At 38.1% G+C, this 18,152-nt stretch overlaps 1 long non-coding RNA gene across 3 annotated transcripts; it reads right to left on the reverse strand.

Moving 5' to 3' along the window:
• Positions 1–5,383: 5,383 nt before the first annotated feature.
• LOC118897514 lies at positions 5,384–18,091 on the reverse strand. Of its 3 annotated transcripts, none has more exons than XR_005020447.1 (4): positions 17,710–18,091; positions 15,421–15,563; positions 10,915–11,037; positions 5,384–7,882 (listed from the first exon to the last, which is right to left on the reverse strand). It is a non-coding gene; the product is annotated as an uncharacterized LOC118897514 (long non-coding RNA). The 3 variants fall into 3 exon arrangements; XR_005020448.1 differs by having other exon boundaries at positions 17,898–18,074; XR_005020449.1 differs by lacking the exon at positions 15,421–15,563 and having other exon boundaries at positions 17,898–18,074.
• Between the last annotated feature and the right edge of the window lie 61 nt (positions 18,092–18,152).

Raw genomic sequence — 18,152 nt, forward strand, 5'->3', positions numbered from 1 at the left:
ATTTAATGCAATCCCTATCAAATTACCAATGGCATTTTTTATGTAGCTAGAATAAATCATCTTAAAATTTGTATGGAGACACAAAAGACCCCGAGTAGCCAAAGCAGTCTTGAGGGAAAAAAACGGAGCTGGAGGAATCAGACTCCCTGATTTCAGACTATACTACAAAGCTACAGTAATCAAGACAATATGGTACTGGCACAAAAACAGAAACATAGATCAATAGAACAAGATAGAAAGCCCAGAGATAAACCCACGCACCTATGGTCAACTAATCTATGACAAAGGAGGCAAAGATATACAATGGAGAAAAGACAGTCTCTTCAATAAGTGGTGCTGGGAAAACTGGACAGCTACATGTAAAAGAATGAAATTAGAATACTCCCTAACACCATACACAAAAATAAACTCAAAATGCATTAGAGACCTAAATGTAAGACTGGACACTATAAAACTCTTAGAGGAAAACATAGGAAGAACACTCTTTGACATGAATCACAGCAAGATCTTTTTTGATCCACCTCCTAGAGTAATGGAAATAAAAACAAAAATAAACAAATGGGACCTAATGAAACTTTAAAGCTTTTGCACAGCAAAGGAAACCATAAACAAGACGAAAAGACAACCCTCAGAATGGGAGAAAATATTTGCAAACGAATCAACGGACAAAGGATTAATCTCCAAAATATATAAACAGCTCATTCAGCTCAATATTAAAGAAACAAGCACCCCAATCCAAAAATGGGCAGAAGACCTATATAGACATTTCTCCAAAGAAGACATACAGATGGCCAAGAAGCACATGAAAAGATGCTCAACATCATTAATTATTAGAGAAATGCAAATCAAAACTACAATGAGGTATCACCTCACACCAGTTAGAATGGGCATCATCAGAAAATCTACAAACAACAAATGCTGGAGAAGGTGTGGAGAAAAGGGTACCCTCTTGCACTGTTGGTGGGAATGTAAATTGATACAGCCACTATGGAGAACAATATGGAGGTTCCTTAAAAAACTAAAACTAGAATTACCATATGACTCAGCAATCCCACTACTGGGCATATACCCAGAGAAAACCATAATTCAAAAAGACACATGCACCCGAATGTTCACTGCAGCACTATTTACAATAGCCAGGTCATGGAAGCAACCGAAATGCCCATCAACAGACAAATGGATAAAGAAGTTGTGGTACATATAAACAATGGAATATTACTCAGCCATAAAAAGGAACAAAATTGAGTCATTTGTTGAGATGTGGATGGATCTAGAGACTGTCATACAGAGTGAAGTAAGTGAGAAAGAGAAAAACAAATATCATATATTAACGCATGTATGTGGATCCTAGAAAAATGATACAGATGAGCCAGTTTGCAGGGCAGAAGTTGAGACACAGATGTAGAGAACAGACATATGGACACCAAGGGGGGAAAACTGCAGTGGGGTGGGGATGGTGGTGTGCTGAATTGGGCGATTGGGATTGACATGTATACACTGATGTGTATAAAGTTGATGACTAATAAGAACCTGCAGTATAAAAAAACCAAACAAACAAAATAACTAATACTAAACTTTCATTGGGTTATTTGTATGGAAATATGTTAATATAAATGTTTCAGACATTACATGAAATTTCTAAAAATCTCATATGTTCTGGTATAATGTTATAAGTCATAATCCTAGTTATTACTTTAAAATGTATATCTCAGAAATAACTAATTTTCTTGTCAACTGCATTATTATGAACTTTCATCAAATCTTTAACTGTGGTCATTTTTAAGTCTTTTGTCATTTACAGACAGTTCTGGGCGTACTCTGATGCTTTTGCAAATATGTTCCTATAAAAGGGTTTCATCTTCAAGAAATTCACGGAAAAGACTCTGACAAGTACAGGTTTCTGGTAACTGACTGTACTGCTGAACTGAATGAATAAGCATTTTCAGAACTCTAATGAAAAACTGATGAACTTATAAAAGTGCTAACAAAAGATCAAGATGAAAAAAAAATTAATTACATGGGACTGAGTGAACTGATGAGGATGATTATAATTTTTGTGACTTTCTGTTTGAAATAAAAAAAAAAAATCCCACAAGGACTCAGAGGCAAAGAATATACAAAACAATTTTCACTGCAAAGTAAAGGAGCTGTTACAGTGGAGGATTACTGGACTGAATGTCAATATTATGACATAGTATGAGTGTGTTTCATGTTTGGTAACTGCAATCATTGTTGCTTTTGTCGTGGTCATCCATGTACAATGCTTGGTGTCAGTCTATTTCTCTCTTGTAAAAATAAAATACAGTGTGTGTGTGTGAAAAAAATAAAAAAATTAAAAAATAAAAAAAAATAAAAGATCAACAAGCCTAGAAAGTGGATCACTTAAAGTAGAAATCTAATTTTTCATGTAGGTCACTAAATGTCTTATATAAGAGGATTCATCTGGTATAATAACACAGAATTTAATTTGAATTATGGCACAGGTGCCTCCTTGAGATGTTGTAAGGATATCAAGGGCCGTGCCATTTTGTAATACTGCTTTTCTCATCACAGAGACTGCAGAATTCAGTAAGCTAATAGCTTGATTACTATCATTTTAGGCCTGTTAGGTGTTAAGTCTTCGATGTGGGCAATTACATCTTCCAATCCTGCTGAAGGCACAAAAATAGCTGCTAAATGGCCATACCAATGAAAGGCAGATCTCTTGATCCATCAGGCTTGTACTACCGGTAAATTTGCTGGAGTCATATATAAATATGCACACGTGTAGCCTTGAGCTCAAGGGAATTCTAGGGGACATATTCCCATCCATGCTGGCTGAAGCCAGGGCCATAAATTCGTGCTGCAAAGCCAATGAGTTCCATTAGGTGTGACCCAGTATATTCCTGGTCTCCTGACCCAGTCTATTTCATACAAATCAATATCTTTAAGAGAAATAATGTGTTGGCATTTTTCATAAGGCACCCAGCCTAATTTCCTAGTGTTATTAGGCTGATTATCTTTAGTATGATTTAATTGTTTCTAACATAGGGGCCCTTTAAACTTAAATGACCATAGCCTTGTATTAGCCATATAAATCCATCCCATAACAGAGGGATATAATTGGGAAGTTATATATATATATATATTTTTTTTTAATAAATTTATTTATTTATTTATTTATTTTTGGCTGTGTTGGGTTTTCGTTTCTGTGCGTGTGCTTTCTCTAGTTGCGGCGAGCAGGGGCTACTCTTCATCGCGGTGCGCGGGCTTCTCACTGTCGTGGCTTCTCTTGTTGCGGAGGACAGGCTCTAGACGCGCAGGCTCAGTAGTTGTGCCTCACGGGCTTAGTTGCTCGGCGGCATGTGGGAACTTCCCAGACCAGGGCTCGAACCCGGGTCCCCTGCATTGGCAGGCAGATTCTTAACCACTGCGCCACCAGGGAAGCCCGGGAAGTTATATTTTTTGACTGAATTTTAGCTCATTGCTCTGACTGAGCTTGAGTAACTTTAAAAGAAAATTCATATTTATGGGGCAGGTTCAGAGCAACTGTAATTGATTAGCCAAATGAGGGGATCTCATCTAGTAATACCAATAGTGGATCAAACAGAACTACAACTTCACTTTTCTAAAATAAATTTTCTAAGGGCCATCCAATCAGAGTCTTGAAGAGGAAAAATCCACCAAGGTAAATCAGAAGTACTGGACATAGACAGTTGACCACAAACCCAACAATTGGATTGGTTTTTACAAGTCTACATAGAATAATGCCCATGATAGAAAAACATTTGAATTATATAAAAGTCCAGGAAATCAAGAAAACACTGTAAGTAACCACATAGGTCAGGTTCAGCATCTTGGGATAGCTGTGTATTTCTGATGTCATCTTCTCATCCTGGTGTGGATTTCATTTCTTCTCTGTTTGAGCATTGTTTTAAGGTGACTTTCAGGTCAGCACCCCTCTCTTTAGATCAGTCCAGTGCAGGGGTCCTTTTTAAGTGGGAAATATGAATCCAAGAGTCAACTCCCTTCAGTTTTGTTGTAAGCTAGTTAAGAATACATTATAAGGGCCTTCCCATCTATGCCGGAGAGAGTCCTTTAAATGATGTCTTTTCCAGTATATATAATCTCCTGGTTGTAGGTTATGGGGTATCTGATCTTCATCCAAAGATATATTTCTATCTTTGATAAACTTCAGAAACAGACTTATAATGTCCTTTTAATAATTCAGTTAAACTTTGCTATACTGTAATACAGCAATAAGAAGCCAACTAGGAAGTGAGTTCAGGCTGTAATTACCTAACCTGGAATACAATTAGCAGCACTAGAACTTAATATCCACTAAAACATTTTTTTTTCTCTATAATTACTTTAATTTCCACCAAACATAGTCAAATTAAGACTAATTTATTTGCAAAATAAGTTTGGTTTCAATAAGTTTGACCTGATTATTTACATAAGTGTAACAAGAATGGCAATTGATCACGTAAATTTACTTCAATAGAACTTTTTATAAGGAATCTCAAATTGACTGTTGAAAGACTCCTGAGGCCAGAAACGTCATTCCAAGGACTCACCATGAGATTTGACTGTAATACCTAGAGAGTTGGGTGAATTCCTTTCTTCTCAAGGCTCCCAAAATATCTTTAGGTTCTTACACCTGCCAGGAAGTGACCTTTCTTAGTCACCTGGTAAGGTTGCTGGGAACTCTGTAAGCAAGGTATCAGACTCTTTTTTTCTAAGGAAATGGCTCCATAAAGTCCATCTTAGTTCTTTAAAGCTGTCTGGTTATATCTGATTCTATGTATTTCTCAAACATGACATTCCAGTCAAAGCCTTGGTAATATAACCAATGCTCCCATTTGTGTCCTGTTATAAGGAGAACAGATTTTTATTGAACTTATGCAAATAACTATACTGCCATAAAAATAAGAATACTCACTAAGAATTTCAAATTCTGGAGAGATGTTACAGAGAAAAAGACAAATGTTTCAATTCTGCTTACAAAGGTGTAATTTACCAAATTGCTCCAAGTTATAGTTAGCTTAAGGGGGAAACTTTCCTTATATCTGGAAAAGGAAGATTAAAAGACAGTAATATTTCAGACAAAAAGTCATAAAAATGATCATTCAGCCCTGTGTAACTAATTCTTGTTGATCATGATTTCCATTAACAGTTTATGAAGTCATAAAGTTTTTCCATTAGTGTTCTGGAATTTCTTACCCAGTTCAGTGGTATTATCTAAAAGTTATCAGAAACCTGCCCCCTGCACTTGTCAAAAAGTCCTTTCTATTAATCTTCTTGAAGAGTTTCATCTTTGTAAAGACATCAGAGTAAAACAATAACTGTCTGTAAATGACAAAAGACTTTAAATGGCATGGTTAAAGACATGACTACAACGCAATTGAAAAGGAAATTTTGATATTTCTGTGGCATACAAAATTTTAAGATAATAACCAGAATTATGACTGACAACATACCAGCACATATCTGAATTTTAGGCATTTCAAATAACTTCTAGAACATTTATATTAATAATATTTGCCAATACAATATAATCTAAGAAAGTTTATCATCACTCATTTGACAATGCTTCCGACATAATTCAACATACCCAAATAAGCATCATTGGTTTAATACCTCTCTTTGAGATGTTTCAGGGAACCTCTGAAACACCCCAAAGTTAGCTAGAGGTCAAAAGGACTTCATTTAGAATTGATTTGGGGAGTTAGTCAAAGATATCAAAAGGTTTTAAAACACTTGGAAAAACTTGGTCAAACAGAATCACAGTCACTGTGAAACAATACTCAGTTAATTATTTAACCAAAGCGACACTAAAATATTTCAAAGGTAAACTACAGAAAGTTATGACAGGGAACTTAAAAGGTAAAGAAACTTTAGAAGCTATTATCAAAAGCAGATCAATATTCCAAGAAAACTTTGTCCTATTAACTGAGAGAAAACCAGACTCTACTTTTGGACCAGCTTACTTTTAATATTAAAACTTATTCACTCACTTAAATTTATTCCAGTGTTAGCCAGTCCTGATCACATACAGAACTCTTTTCTCAGGGATTCTTTTCCACAAACCTGTAACTTCCTTTTTCACCTTCAAATTTTGTCCCATGCTTTCCCCTTTTCTCTATTTTTTAACCTCTCTTCGGACAAAATTACTTTCTTTTCCCTTAACAAAATGCATTTACAATCCTTAAACTCTTTTTTCCGTTGCATATGAAGATGTTTTCCTTATTAATTTTAGTAGTCCCAATTATATGTATTAATTGTATTCTTAAAACCCCTAATCTCTAGAGAAAACTAAGCAGCAAGTAATTGTGAGCTGTCATACTAGCATTTCCTGACTGGAAAACTTATGAACATGCTCCACAACCTCTAGAAACACAGATTGTCTCATAGCATAATTTCTCTCCTTAATGTGGTACAAGATGTATGGGATAAACCCAAACATCTTTGGCTTCTTACTCTTATAAGAAGATGAAAGTAGTTAAACTTAGACATGCTCAACAATTAATGTTTCATTATTTTATCTTATTTGGAAATGATCTGGATATTCAATAAACTTCCATCATTTAGCTTACTTTAGAAAAAACTCTAAAGTTTTAAATTACCAAAAAGATTTGAAGAAACTATTTAAATAGACATATCATAAAACATAATTTCTTTTTTTAAAGACCTCAGAAAGATTTTTTTAAATTGAAGTAACATTGGTTTATAACATAATAGAAGTTCTATGTGTACAACATTATGTTTCAACTTTTGTATACACTTACAGTGCACCTACCACCAGAAGTTTTGTTTCCACCCATCAGCATACAGTTGGTCCCCTTTACCCATTTCACTCTCCCTCTGGTAACCAGTACTTTGGCCTCGTTATCTATGAGTTTGTTTTTGTTTGGTTTGGTTTTATTTTACTTTTTAAATATTCCACATATGAGTGAAATCATACGGAATTTGTCATTCTCTGATTTATTTCACTTAGCCTAATATCCTCAAAGTCTATCCATGTCATAGCAAATGGCAAGATCTCATCTTTTTATAGCTGAGTAGTATTCCATTGTAAATATATATATATATATATACATATATATACATACAACATCTTTTTTTCTGATGAATGCTGTAATTTTTATTGAGATATAACTCACATGCCATAAAATTCACCCTTTTAAAGTGTACATTTCAGTGGTTTTTTCACAGAGGTGTACAATCATCACCATTAGTTCTATCACCCCAAGAAGAAACCCTGTATCCATTAGCAATCGCTTTCCATTTCCCACTCAGTCCCTGGCAACTGCTAATGAGCTTTCTATGGATATGCCTACTCTGGATATTTCATATAAATGGAATAATTACAATATGTCTGGGTGCCAGCAGTTTCTACTTTTAAAAAGGCTTCTTTCCCTCTTTTTATTCTCCCTTTAGGTTTCAGGTTCCACCTGATTGAGTTAACTAGGCTCAGTCTCAGGCCATTTTGGGCTGTGTTTATATTTCTGATCTTGCAAATACTTGCAAGACAAAGACAGTTGCTTTCAATTTCCCAAAGAACTGGGGTGCTGCCTAAATGATATCAAAAGATTGACTTGCCCAACTCTTACCGAGTCCAAGCTCATACTGCTCACCACATGACAGACCAATCAACTGAGAGACAAGATGTTGGGGCAAAGAACAGCAACATTACTTGGAAAACCGGCAGACTGAGAAGATGGTAGACTCATGTCCCAAAGAACCATCTTGCCATAATTAGAATCAGGCTTCTTTTACACTGAAAGGGGAGGGAGTAAAGTCAAACATTTCCTGCTTCTGGTCAGCTTCCAGAGGGGATATGTTAATTTCTTCCTTCCTGCAGTCATTCACAGGTGGGCCTGGTCAGGATGTTTCCTGTGAACTAAACAAAGGTATTTTAGCTTAATGCTCATTACCTGGGAAGCAGGGTTCCCAGAGATGTTCCACTATGTATAATTTAACTTATAGGCAACATCCCTTTACTGATTAACTTGTAATAGATTACAAAGGTTCTTCCCTATTACACAACTATATTTAAAAAAGTTTTGCTTCCTTATATCCACGAGATTTCCCACTAAACTGAAAATCAAAAGAGTTCCATGTTCTGGAACTCTAAGGTTCAATGTATCATGCTTTCAAAAGTTTGTACAAGGCATTCAACAAAGGCCCTCTTCCAAGGGACACAAGTCAAACCCAGACCAATTAACCCTAGGGGCAAAAAAGTCTCCATTATTGCTTTTATTAGCCCCTGAATATTAGCCCCCAGTTTTTACCTCATGCTGTGTGGGCTCCAGTAACCCTACTGGTTCCCCTTTATTATGTTAAATTAACATTGCCTGGGGGGCAGATTTATATGCCCTGTTTCATCATAGCAGGTGGGGAAAGCATTCAACAGTTGAGACATAATGTCTATCTCCACAATATAATCAGCCAAAAGAGATGCACCCATCTTATATAAAGCCATTCAAATAAACCAACTTTCTTATAAACTTCATCTCAATTCTATTAACTCTTACACCCTTAACCTTAGCATCCGTTAGGACCTCATTAACAAAGTCTTGGTCTCACAGGAGCCCTGGAAACTTTTTTATCCCCTGGCAATTTTATCCATTCCTGTATAAAAAGGCTCTGGGGTCTCTGGTGAGGGGTGGAGCCAAGGGACCCAGGCCCATTTGTCAATCTTTAACTTGATTAATTGGCCTAACTGTTGCCCCAAGCAATTGCTGGTCAGGTTTCTCAGTGTAATTTTATCTTCCAGCCTTTTAAATTTTTCTAAAGTGAAAGAGTAGACTTGTATCAACAACAAAGATGAAATTAATCAGTTGATCTAAGAAAACAAATGGACAATTTTATTCACGCCAAATTGATGATTATAACCTGAGAACAGTTCTCAGAAAGCTCAAAGCACAGTTACATAAGTGTTTGAGACAGAGGGTTGTACATTAAATGATGTATTATTGACAGTTTACACAATCCAGATCTAAACAAAGTACAAAGCAAGGAGTGGGTCATTGGTCATCAAGCCCTTTACAGGATTAAGAAGGAAAATTATCTCCTAAAGAGTTGTGACCCTAGATGAAATTAAGAAGAAATGTTATCTCCTCAGGAAGTCTGGTTAAAGCAGATGCACAACACACACTAAAGGGGAAGGAGGAGGCCCAAACGGGCAAAGAAAAATTCTATGTTTAAGTTTTTCTTGTCTCTCCAGAAAATAAGAGTTTTATTTCATCAATTGTTTGGGGCCCTTTAATGTTGGAGGACCAAAGACGGTCCTTTTGGCTCATCTAACTTTAGGTAGTGCTGTATTCAAACCTTTGTTTTAATCCCATCAATGTCTATTTTACCTATTCGATTTCTTAATGGCCATCTAAAGACTTCCATTCTGCTGGGACAAGTCCTTTTAAAATTTTCCACCTTGTTGGGAAGAGTCTCTTGACTTTCCTCTCAGCTTTTTATTCCCTTGTTAACTAACCTAATTAGCATTAACTTAATATTTTTATTAACATATGTAAGACCCATTGAGGGGAAGGTGAGATCACAATTTCAGTAAGTCTTCCCAAACCATTTTGTTTGTTTGTTTAAAATAAGGGAGTTCTTAAGGTTAGCCATTATATGTCTTTGTATCCACCTTTTAATTTGGTCTTTCCATAGGTACCAATAAGCAGTTATTCATGATGAGAGCTCTCTAAAAATTTTCCATTTTATTAGTTTATTACAATTTAAAGGGTCCCTCATCTAGAGGATCTTAATAGCAACTCAAATCAACAACACACAAGAGGTGTCCCCACAAGAGAGTGCAAAGGATGTAGCCCTTACAAGATCTAGAAAGCTTACTCCCCTTCAAAAAAAGTCTGGAAAGTAAAAGGTCTTTGTTGTACAGGTGGATGCAATGAAGATTGAAATGACAAAGGGCCCCTTGTGGACTGGGACCCCTTATGACAAATTTTCCTGAGAGCTGGCATGGCCAGACAAAGAGACTGTCTGGAATCCCAGTGTATTTGATTGGCTGCCAAATGTACACCATATGCATACCTTTCAGATGGCAGAGACCAAAGAGAATTCTCTCACTGGTCAACAAGCCAAAGAGGGTACCTCTTTCCTGAACAGCCTGAAGTTCAAGGAAACCCTACTCCTTACAGCAAGGAGTTTATCAACCACCAGATAAAACTCAAGATTATCAACCAATATGGGAGGTCTGAGACCCAGGAAAGATATACCCAGGTGTCTGGACTCCCTGAGGAGGTAGATGGGTACAAGGGGCCCTTGCTGGTACCAAGGCTCTGGATCCTCATAGAGCTCAGTTGAAGGAGAGAAATCTGCTCAGTTCCCTTCATGGTCACCCAAACTGTCCACTGAAAGAAAAACATACAATCTAAAAGTTGTTTCAGTTTTACTGAGGGAACTTACTGAGGATGAGAGCCTGGGCGGCAGCTCTGAGGAACGGCTCCAAAGAGGTAGGGGAGGAGCCAGTATATACATGGAACGGCTCCAAAGAGGTAGGGGAGGAGCCAGTATATACATGAATTTTGGGGGCTAGGAAATACATGTAGTCAAGCACATATCTTTGTAAAAGATTACTGCTAATCACAAAGAAAAGATATCTCAAGTTAATGAATTTAGTGCTTTTCTGTGTATGGGAAGATGCAAGAACCTGGGATCCTTGAAGTTCTTCCTCAGATACGTATCTTAACTATCTAGGGACACATTCCAAAGCACAAAATGCTTCATCCTGTTTTTCCATCTTGATTCCCTTCAGGCTGCACTGTTGTTGGGCAACTGCAGTGGGTTTTGACTTAACCCTTTGTATAACTGGATGATAAGTGACACCCTTTGTTCTTTCTTTGTTCACAGAGGTTTTAGTTCAATAAGTAAGGCATAACAACTTAATCCATATGAAGGGGAAAGGTTACCTACCAGACTATGCTTGGGAGGAAGAATAGGGAAGGGATGTCATCTGAACTCTCTCCCACCTGCTCCAAATAAGATCATGTATCTCCTGCTTTACAAATGTCTCCAACAGGAAATATCACCATCATCCTACAGTAAAGATCAAGCAAGCAAACTTCAAATGTGAATGAGTCACTTGTGACAGGTAACACATCAGCTTAAATTCACAGTAGTCAGTATGTGTATGTGCAAGGTCAGAGTGTTTCCTGAGGTTCTGAGAAGAGAGAAGAGAGTTGGCTGAGGTATCACGAGGTGATGGGAGTAGGAACACAGCTTTGAGGACTTTACAAGAGCTGGGATGCTGGAGGGAGTCTTGGCTGACTTCACAACTCTGTAGTAACTGTAACGGAGTTAGTCATCAGTGTTGTCAGCCTTATTCTTCCTCTGAGGTGGAGAAGGAGTGCCAATAAGGCAAGATTCTAAACATCCATGGGGTCCTGGCCATATATTGATACTACTACTACAAGACCTCCTTTCAGGTAAGTTTGGCCACATGACTTCAAGCCCCAGAAATTAGTAACTGAATATATCCAAATGAATGTGAGTAACATCTTAATACATGTAGTTTGTTAGAATCAATGAATATTTAAATTGATATACTATGCCAGTTATATTGACATCAATTCTCCTTTATTGATCTCAGAATAATTTAAAAGATAGAGAATGAAAAAGACTAGAAATAAGTAATAATCATGAACCACACAAGACGTATATATACAATTAAATAATAAATAGTATTTTTCAAACTTAAGTAATGTACAGATTCCTGCCTAAAGGAAAATAAACTTCTCATGGACCACCTAGTGCTTACGTAAATTATTTTTATTATAATGTTTGGTAAAAATATATCAATGTAATCTTGGTATAAATGCCTTATGCTTATATAGCTATAAAACCAAAACATATTTACAAATTCAATATAAATAAAGTCAAATAAGCTTCACCTGAACAACACTTGATGTGACACTTGATGTTGTTTTGCTGAAATTAAGATCCTACCCAAAATGTGAATATGGTATGATACAGATTCTTTGGAGTTCAATGATCCATCTCATAACTCTTGACTGCTCATTGGGGAAGATGCCTGACCTCTGTCCATGTGGATTCTCTTGAGACTCCTATAAACTCCAAGGGTGGGGACGGGGAGTTGTGCCTGGAAACCTGACTGCCCCAAATTTGTGCTTAGAGGGGTTGAACTGAACAAGCAAGCACAATTACCCTGGGCTGGGATAATGATTATTGCATTATAAAAAAAAATTTTTTGGGGGGTGGTGAGAACATTTAAGTTCTACTATTATAGTAAATTTTAATTATAAATATGGTTCAATTTTTTTCATGAAAATGAGAGCATACTATTCATATTGTCATGGTGTTTCATATTAGCACTATAAATTTAGATACGTTTTCCATTGTGAAGCTGTATCATTATTTAGCCAGCCATTCTTGATATGTACCGTAAAAATAATACATCTAATCCTGCTTGTTTTCATTCCAGGTTCACAAAGTAGCCTTCTGATTATCTATAAATGTGGGTTCATGCACACACCAGCTACAAGAAGAGAAATTAATAGCCAGAGAATGAAAATTCTTGTCTTGTTGAAATAATTAACAAAAGGTCATTTTTGTTAGAACACTACATAGAAGTTTGGATAATGAGTGTTTTCTTTACTCCCTGATCACCTTTGGGGGTCCTAAAACTCTAATCAGTTTTGTGTTTGCCCCAGAATAGGAAATAAGGTGACTTCACCTACATACCACCTGGAGAGATATCTTTATGCTAACCAGCCAGCCTTCCTTAGGGGATGCCTCCTTCTTGCATTGCCTTTCAAGTTTTAACACTACCTTCATTGTCAGAGTTGGTGAGTTTCGGCAGCAAGAGTCTGGGACATGATCTGGAAAGTCTTAATCAAAGGAATAGAGATATGAATTGGGCCTTAAAAGACAGATATGATTTAGATGGGTGACCCAGATGGGGCATGGTGATTAATAAATGAGGGTCATATCACACAAGCAAATTCAGCTGTCAACTGCTGAAAGACAGTATGTAAGGTGATTGGCATGGACTGAAAACAAACATGGTGGGAAAATACATGTGGTGGGGGAAAAAAACATGAGGAAGGGAATCTTCAGTATCATCATTCTCTTCAAAACATAATGAGATAAGAAAAGGGATAAAAGGAGTATACATATTGAAAAGGAAGTATGACAACTATTATTATTTGCAGATTATATGGTTCTTCTCCACCCAAAAAAAGGAAAAGGAATCCAAGAGAATCAACAAGAGAGTACTGTAAGATAATAAGTCACAAGCTATATATATGTATATATATGTGTGTGTGTGTGTATATATATATATATATATACGCATATGCACGCACATGTATACATATATAATATAGCACTGTCCTATATAGCACTTACAAACAATTGGAAAATATAATTTAAAAAGTCTTATTCTCAATAGTAGCAAAACCTATGGACTATCTAGATATAAACCTAATAAGTAATGTGAAAGAGTTATAAGAAGAAAACCATGAAATTTTACTGAAACATAAAGGAAGACTTAAGAAAATGGAGAGATATGATATATCCCTGGTTGAGAAGAATATTAGAAAATTTTCATTTCTCCCTAAATTAGTCTATAAATGTAATGCATTATATCAAAATCTCAATGGAATTTTGTTTGTAAAGTTTACAGATGGTTTTGATTCCCTGCTCCTGCCATAGGCCCCATCTCCAAATACCATCACATTGGGGGACACATATGAGTTTGAGGGGTGCACAATTCAGTCCACAGCACTGGGTTATTGGAAGTGTTGGGAAATGGGCTCTTCTTCCATTTTTATCTCTGCAGGAATAAAAACAGAGCCATAATTTCAGAGTAAAATACAATAATCTCCATACAAACCATCATCTGAAGGGATCAAGGGAGTACCTATATGCTAGGAGTTAGACCACTTTCCAGCAAAGACGCCACACTTTCTTTTGCAGAAGTCAAGTGGGAGCCCTCGACCTCTGTGTCTCTTAGCAAGACTAAACTGACATTCTTTCAACTCTCATAGCTCTAGGACCTCCAGCGCTGATTACCCCTATCCTTTGCTCAACCAGTGGATGCCATGGTGTGTTGCCAACATCTTCCCCACCCCCCATTAGAACTGAAGAACTCATTTTCCCCAGCTGCTGGGAATGTTGGACGTTGACAGCAGTGAGTTGAGTTCCCCTCCACAGTTTGCCCTTGGCTGAAGGAAGCCACCTCGTTCAAGCTCCTGCCCCCTTCCCCAGGCCACCCAATAGCCACATCCAGTGACTGACTGATGTAGGGGTATAAAAGCCTGGCCTCCTTGCCTCAATTCAGGGCAACTCTGAAAGGCTTTCCCAGTTCTAGAGCTACCCATCCTACCAGTAGAGGCCTTTGTTGTGACAGCAACACAGTCCAACTTCTCCTTCTCCCCAGTCCTGCTTCCTTTACTTCCCTTAGGTATTAAACCTCTTGCACACAAATCTCCATCTCAGAGTCTATTTCCTGAAGACTCCGATAAGGAACAATCTCTTGTTCCTATCTGGCTTTGCCCGTGGCCTTTATGTATCCTTCCTTCACCCCTCTGCATTCTTTGAAATTCTTTCTAAGTGCCTTCTGGAATTCCTGATCAATCAGCAAAAATCTTTATACGAAGGTTTGAGACAGACAATTTTCTTTCAGTTCCCTGGATGTTAGAAGAGTTATATCTAGTTTACTCTTTTGGGGAGGGGTCTGTAATAGGCACCCAACCTTGATAGTTCCTGGGCTTTGTCTCCTGCCCCACCTTGCCCTTCAAGGCCATGAAAACCTAAGTTCATATTTGCCCAGTGTGACAAATACTGTGCTGCTGGAAATGAAAATTCCAAAACTCACCTTTGTAATTATGCTCTGTACCCCCACCCTGATGTAAGTACAGTACTCTCTGCAGGCGAAGTTTTACAAGAGGAACTGGGGGTGGAAGCATGTTGCCTGCTGCCACCTGGTGGCAGAAGTGTATATTTAACGAAGACAGGCAGCAAGGCTGAAGACTTGGGTCCTTTGAGAAATATTAATCAACTAGGAAAAATCACTTGAAATCTTTATGACTCTGTTTGCTCCTTTAAAAAAAGGACTATTACCATATTACTTAAATTATAATGTTGTTGATACAAGCAATTAGAACTTTCGAAGACAAGTGGTATAAAATAGCAAGTATTCTTATAGCACAGCAAACGTTCTGCCATTTAGTAGTGAGAGCCAAAATTATTTTTCCAGGGTTATTCTTTTTTTCTCTTGATTACGATTGTGAACATGTGGTAGCTGATCAGAAATTGGAAACATGGTCAATGAAAGAGGTCTCTGACATCCTCCATTTCATCTATTCCATTTTCCCAAATCTCTAGGGTTAGGCTATCTCTTTGGATCAGGACAGGATATTGGGAAGGTGTCAGATGACTGGAAAAGATAGATCTCACCAGTAGCTGGAGAATCTGGTTATCTACATGGTGAGAAGTGAAAGGTTCTATAAAGGTCTGCTTTCTTCTCAATATCTTCTTCAGCACTCTGAAGTGTGGGTGGAGTAGGGGTGTCCTAGCTGAGTTGATCTGGTGCCACTTCCCTGTTAAAAAAGAAATGACAAGGTTTCCCTGGTGGCGCAGTGGTTGAGAATCTGCCTGCCAATGCAGGGGACACAGGTTCGAGCCCTGGTCTGGGAAGATCCCACATGCCGCGGAGCAACTAGGCTCGTGAGCCACAACTACTGAGCCTGCACGTCTGGAGCCTGTGCCATGAAACAAGAGAGGCCGCGATAGTGAGAGGCCCGCACACCGCGATGAAGAGTGGCCCCCACTTGCCGCAACTAGAGAAAGCCCTCGCACAGAAACGAAGACCCAACACAGCCAAAAAAAATTAATTAATGAATTAAAAAAAAAAAAGAAATGACAGGCCCAAAATGGAATCACCTGTGCTAAAACGAAGACTTAATACCTGACCTTACTGCAGTTACAACCTTCTCCAAGAATGTAATCCTAACTGGTCAGTGTGGAATTTTCCAGTCAGCACCAATGAGGTAATTCTTTCCATCCTCCAATAGGAAGATGAGGTAACCTGGCACATAGATCCCCTTCATCCCATAGAGATACATTATCTAAGCCTGAAATGATCTTTATGTTTTGTTTTGTTTTTGACTTCCTTGCCTTACCTTTAAAAACCTCTCCCTTTCTATAGCCTTTTAGAGCTCCCCTCTACTTGCTAAGTGGGATGCTGCCCAATTCATGAATCGTTCAATAAAGCTAATTAGATCTTTAATATTTACTCAGAGTTTTGTTATTTAACATCCCTGAGATTCTCTTTCATCTCTGTGCTGGTTTCATTATCAAGCCGGGTAGCAAGAAGGCTCCAACAGTTTCAGGCCTCACAAGAAATTCAGAAGATAAATAAACTGCTTCAGTCCTAGTATTCCAAGCAATTCACCCTGATTAAACTATCCACTGTTTAGACTAGGACTTTGGCTTGGGGAATAGGACTTACTATTTAAATTAAGACAATCCTTGGAGATGGAAGTGAAGTCAGCTTCCTTCAAGACATATAGAATGAAGGGGTCTAAATGGATATAAATAATCATATGAATAAAATCCTGGTTGTGTTCTATTAAGAAGGTGAGAGGGGAAATGGATGCTGAGTAGGCAATCAACAACGTTCACTTAGTATCAGGGATTGACTTAGCACAATACAGCACACAGGTGATAATGTTCAAATGAAATCCAACTAGTGTCAGGGAATCGATAATGAATAGTGGGGATCACGGCAAACAGGAATAAAAGAACAACCCAATTCTAGGCAATGTGGCCACGCAAGAATATAAACCCAGTGTTACTAGATCTTCAACATTTTCAAGAGAAGTTGGTAATCTGGATTTTTATGTAAAATATCTTATTTTAAATGTTGGCAACTAAGTCATTTCTTGTTTTCAACCATAAAAGGCAGCCGATACCGTCCAAAATAAGCAAAGCATACCTGTTGGCCACATACAGCCTGTGAACCTCAAGTTTACAAACGTTGGGCTAGAATCATTGCTTGCCATTCAGTGGCTCTGTGGATGCAAGGCTTGCCGAGAGCAGAGCAGAGCAGCCAAAGGAGGGAAGTCAGAGAATGTCATTATTTCATACAATGCTTTTCCGTGGTGGGTCCCCAAACACGGTTCTCAGGCTTCTGCTTCACCTAACAAAACGTGAAGTCCATTTGGAGCCAGTTACTTCTTTCTAGGCTAGGCAAAGTGTGCTAGTACCAGGAACCGTGAACACTTGTATCCCATTGTTTACGTTCTGACGTTATTACGTAGTTTTTCATAGCTCTGCGAGGCATACAGCTTTTTATCGATACATTAGATTGATTACCTTCCTATCATTAAAACACAGACATTTAGTTTAATTGGGCGGGAAATAGCAGTTTGTTATTAACTAAAAAAATCAATGCTTAATTAGCTTAAAATAGGCTAGAGTTGAGATCAGAAACTACTTATTGATTTACGTTTATCTTTTCCCTGGTCAATTTCTGCTTCAAAAGAAGCACAAAAGCAATTGTCAATCCCGTTTGCACATTAGAATCTCGTGCGGGTGCGGGAGGGTTGGGGAAATGCTTTTTAAGAAAGTGTGGATGCTCAGGCCCTACCCTAGAGGGAACAGAACTCCCCGAGTGACTCTAATGTGCAGACAGAGCTCTTATACATTTCCCTGTAAGAAAAGTCTACAAGCTCCGAAACCTACCGAATCTCTTGGGTTTTCTCCAGAACTCTTCATTTCATCAAGAAGGGGCTAGAAGTAATATTTTCCCCAGGTGTCTGAAAACTAGTTCTTTCCCCTGGAGATTGACGGGGCCATCAGCCAATCGGCAGTCTAAGGATAACCAATTGAATCTAGGTAGACCCAATAATAGGCAACAAAAAAATACGCACTTTAAATAAACAGGCACTTCATCTCAGTAGAAAAAGCAGGTCGCAGTAGCAATGGCCAACAAGCGGAAAAAAGCAGGGGCACCCCCTGCGGCGTCAGCGAGGCCTCGGGACGCCCAGAATTCTGAGCTGCCGCCGGGTCCCCAAGCGTTGCTAGAGAGACAACGCTTACTTCTGTGCCGGGGCGCCCTCGAAGCGCGTCACTTCCGCCCGGTTGGGTCTTGTGGTCCACTGCTCTAGGTTGAAGCGACTTCCTCT

Source organism: Balaenoptera musculus, chromosome 6, assembly GCF_009873245.2.
Source record: "Balaenoptera musculus isolate JJ_BM4_2016_0621 chromosome 6, mBalMus1.pri.v3, whole genome shotgun sequence".
Taxonomy (NCBI): Eukaryota; Metazoa; Chordata; class Mammalia; order Artiodactyla; family Balaenopteridae; genus Balaenoptera; species Balaenoptera musculus.